This window comes from Camellia sinensis, mitochondrion (assembly GCF_055761805.1).
Source record: "Camellia sinensis mitochondrion, complete genome".
Lineage (NCBI taxonomy): Eukaryota > Viridiplantae > Streptophyta > Magnoliopsida > Ericales > Theaceae > Camellia > Camellia sinensis.
In genome coordinates this window covers 130001-135000 of record NC_043914.1, presented here as the reverse complement: position 1 = coordinate 135000, position 5000 = coordinate 130001, and positions in this window count along the sequence as shown.

The following is a 5000-nucleotide window of genomic DNA, read 5'->3' as shown; positions in this document are numbered from 1 at the left end:
GAAGCCCCTACCAACCATTCTACTGACTTCCTTAGTTCACTTTCAGTAAGTCTTGGACAGTGAAGAGGACGAGAGCACACCCCTCACCCGAGAGGTGTACTCCCTATTTCTCATCTATTCTCTTTGTGTCGTTCACTCACTCCCTCGTATGCTCTGGTCACCTCCGCTTTATGTGCTATGGTGACCTCGCTAGTGAGTACGTTTGCTCACAACTTAGCCTTCGGTTACATAAAGCTATACTCTATTTGTTCTAACACCGACCGGAGATAGTCTAGTAGTTGTCCTAGAAGCCGGTTCTGCTCGACTGAAGTAGGTTTCAGGGGACACCCCCGAACCCCGTTGTTACACCCGGAAAGCAAAAGGTATTCCATAATAAAAGAAAGAGAGTTCGATCCGAGAGTGAATTAGAGACATTATCTCACAGATGAAAGAAAAGAGAGTAAAGTCACTTGTTTAAGTCAAGCAATCTAGAGACCGAGGAGAGTTTGCAGTTCTTGTTCCTGTAGTTGTATGTAGCTACGTTTGGTTCTGGAATGTCTAAACCTGAGGCCGGTAGCTAACTAAGCCAGTCTTGCTGCTAGACGACGCGCGGAGGAAGGTTTTTATTACTGCTGTTAGAACTCTAAGGAATAAAAAACCTCGCAAGAGGGACGAGCGTAACAGCTAACAGTAGTATGTGGCTTAACTTACCTTAATTCGCTGTTAGTTCTTTAAGGGAGTCTCCCTTCTAGTTTTCCCTTGCTAGTATTCGATTGATTTACAGCCAGGAAGACTTAGCCCTCTCCCAGCCTACTTGTTCCTGTAGCTAAGGGCATGCAGGATAGCAAGTCTCTCTCTTAGGTTTAGTCTGTAGCCTCACTTCCTGGATTCCCTCTTAGTTGAGTAAGGGAGGCCTTCTGATCTAGGCCCAGCCTTGTGTATTCTTCTACCTAGGAGAGATCAACAGCAGCAACCTATCTTCATCAACCTTTTCCTTCTCTTTGATAGTTCCTGAAGGGCTCTCTTACGCATTTAAACTAGACTTTAGATATCCTCATTAGGGTAGGTAGTTACTACGTCCTGTAAGAAGTTTAGAGAGGCTGCTTTCTTTTCCTCCTATGGTTGGTCGCGTGATCCAATTATTGTTCTCGTTTGCCACCCCAGGTACGAAGCGGCATCTAAGCCCTCAAGCTACGCATCTCTTGCCATCGATCATAAAGACATATATAAGATCCGGACCTCCGCTCCCAGAGCAAGGATTTGTCATTCCACGTCTCCTGGTCTTCCAAAGCATTCTTATTCTCTTGGATCCGAAGGATGGCCAACCAAACAAGCATTTGAGTCCCCATCGGGAGTAGGGAAGGGGAGGGATGCAGTACCAGGATTTCACTCTTTGCCACCTCCCTGGCTGGTCCCATCACCTGAGATTACGGTGCTGGCTCGGAGCAACTAGCTGACACCAAAGAAGGTGATTCCGATTGCTATCGATCAAACCATGGATCCGATTCCGTTGATGCCCACCCATCCCCCTCTGCCCCGGAACCAATAGACTCACCGGAACCAAAGGCGGGAGTTAAGCCCATTCCCCGGCCAAATATCTACCCATTCCAGCCGATGCTGTTCCCTCCGCTCCTCACTCTCTTTACTCCGAGCCAAGTGGCTATGAACTCCCAACCACATCCTCTCTAGCGGGTCATGAAAGCCCAAGCAAGGGTTCGGAATAAGCCATTTCGGTGCAAAGGGAAGCTAAGCGCCTGTCCTCCTTGCTGACACCAATGAATGATTCCAATCCCTCCCCAATCGAAGTCTGAATCTCCATCATTTGAGGGGTTGTTAATACTTATTGAAGCAATGCTCTCTATCAGACCCGAAAGCGAAACCAGGTGTCCCTTCACTTCTCATAGGTTAGGTGACCCTCTGATGGCAATGATCCAACGTCTGGTGCCGATCCATCTCACTCTTTGCCATCCTCATATCCAGTGCTTGGGACCGGACCCAGGGCATAAACAGCAGAAGAACTCCCGTAACCCAAGTCCTTGTTTCCGTCACCCGATGAGGGCTCAGAAGGGAGAAAGTACGAGTTGGTGGGCGTCTTCTCTTTCTTTTGAATCCGTTCGAAGGGGCGAATGAACACCTGTCCGGTGGGGACGAACCATCCAAATATTCCTCTGTGTGTTCCCCATTGGAGGGAAGATAAGAGAACCAGAAAGCTCAAAAGCGGGAATAAACTCCCCATTTCCTGGAACCCCTGACCTCGGTAAAGCATCTGTCTATTCACCATCTCCGGGACCAGTGTCGAAGTAAGCGGGACCAAACTATCAATCCGTTGCTCCAGTGCGCTCCTGCTAGAACATGACGGAACGGTGCCTTAGGTGTCTTAGTTCGGAATTAGATCTAAAGCCCGGGCCGGGCTACTTAAGTTTCATTCCGTGGAGTCAGGGTCTAAGTTAATTCCTCCGTTTGCTGGTTTTAGACAGAATCTTATAGAGATAATTGCAAAGGCTTATGGGTCTGAATTGCCCAAAGTTAGAAGGATTTTCCACTTTGGGAATGAAAGCAATGAAAGAGGAATTTACGGCTTTCGGAATCGTACCTTCTCTAAAAAAAACTGTGAACCGCACGCATAAAATCCTCTTTTATGATTTCCCAACAAGATGTGTAGAAGATTCCGGAGAAGCCATCCGGCTTTAAAGGATAGGGAGGGCACTATCAGCAGGCATGCTACGAACAACTTCAAGAACTTCTTCTTCAGTGGGAAGCCTCATTAGCATAGCATTATCCTCTACTGCGATTCACCGTGGTATGCAGCTTAGAAAATCTTCATCTCTTGATGTTGGACCCGCCAAAAAAATCCTTACTCTAATAGGGGCCCCTTACACTTACAACATAGGGGGGGCGACTTTATAGCACTTTTTGGCCTACTCTTGCAGGAGCTGAGTTGAGTGGCTTAAAGTGTCCTTAGACGGATCAGGCAAGGGTGGTTGTGACTAGGGTCGCGTTTGCCCATGCGATGGCTTGCCTCATGTATATAGTAGCTTTTGCACGCCATGACATATTTATGTCGTGGGTTTGGTTTAGTGAAAGAGAACAAGTAGCTTCCTTCTACTGAGCGAGCATACCTAGGAAATCGAGATTGGGATCCAATGGATCAATGGTATCCAATGCTTACAGTAAGGCCTTCTTTTGGGAAAGAAATGAAGGACCTCAAGCGATGACATGGCGGTATGTTACTATGCCAAGTCATCGACGATACTGTAGCTATGGGCATCCCTCGCATGTGTGTTATGAGCAGTACGCTTTAGAGGTTCCTTTGGTACACGTGGTGCGGTGCATGGTTGCCACTAAAGCATGGTATTTGCAAGGGACTCTGGATTCCATAGATTCCCCGCATGACTGAATCGAAGTCATGTAAGTGATTGAGTCAAACTGGAGATAACGGACTGCCTTGGCAGAAGCATTTTTTCTTTCTTTCCCCTCCGCTTCGCTCTCATCCCGTGAATTGTCTAAGTGCTCTTAGCTTTCCCCGGGACCCCTATTAGACCCTCCTCTCTCTATCCTTCCCTTAAAGAGCTTTAGAACTCAAGTAAGAAAAACCTTCTCCCCGTGGGATTCTCTTTGAATGAAGAATCCCATCTGAGACTGCCTCTTAACCTCGGACGATTCTGCTATTGATGTTAATTTTTTTCTATCGTCCTCTTGTTCCCTGTATGTTTATACCAATCCCGGCTAGATTAGAACCCCTTCTATGTATCCCTCTCTTTCCTGCTATAAGAGAGCGGCCTGCCTCTCTTCCTTCCTTTAGTAAGTACTAGAGTAGTAGATGCGCTTAGTTACCAGTCACTATTCCTAAATAAAGATAAGGAACTTCTTCCCGATCTGCCTTTCCTGGGTCACTCTGCAAAGATTCGACGATTTCCTCTTCTGAATTAATGGAAAAGTGCCCGTGCTTCCTATCCCGACATTGAGGAATTCCCCCCTAGGTTGAAAGAGTGGGTTAACCAAGTTTCTTCAATTCAATAAGCAGGATACCTGCAGTTTGCTGCTATCCCCCGAGCACGAGAAGATGAAGAAGAGGGGCTCCAATAATTCCTCTCTCCCCAGGGGACCTCTCAATACTCAATAGAAGGAGAAGCGGCCCCTTAGTCCACAACTTCTTTATTAATATAATCGGTTGTGTACTATACGGGGGTGTACCCCAAGCCGAGCTATCAAGTCAAGTTTTGGATTTCTTCCTATGCCAAGGACTGGTAGACGGTCCTACCTTTCTACCCTGAGTGAGCTTCTTTCTTCAAGTTAACCAGGGCTAAGTTCTACCTTAACTTAAGTGCGCTTGTAGCTCGATAAGGTATTTGATTCCCTCCATTCCAAAGGACTGGTCCTGTTCTCGGTCAGTATAAGGCATTTTGTTTACCACTTTCTGTCTCTGGTAGGGCTCTAGCTAACAGATGGATATCTTTACATGGGTTTGAGTTGCTGGTGCCTTACATGTCGTTGGAAGTTGCCTGCCAGCCCGACCTGTTGGCCATACCATAGTGTGAGTACCAAAAGCTCTAGTATCTCCCAAGTCTGCAGTCTTTTCCAAGCCAAGGCAAAGATAAAGAGCCGGGGCAGGCTAGGACTATTCTCTTATTTGAGTTGCTTTCGATGGTAGACTAGGAAAGAAGGAAAGCCAGCTAGATAAAGGGCTAGAGCAGGCCAGGGTAAAGGCCCTAATCTGATATTTCATTTTTTAATGTTAAGTTTCTCATTTTAGAGTACTTCTAAGATAATATCTATAGGTCTATCATCTTCTCCTAATAGCCGCCTAGTTCCAATAATAGTAGGGCTAACTAGAGATCTTTCCTTGACCAGATAGAGATAGATAGGAATATCACAGTAAGACTTTCCTTTAATAAAATGCTAACGAGCGTAATAGCTAAAGAAGGGCATAAGGAATAAGTTTCATACCGAGCATACGAGGGATACCTGTAAGACCTTGGCTAAGAGGCCTAACGTGGCTACTTTTTCTATCCTAGCGTCCT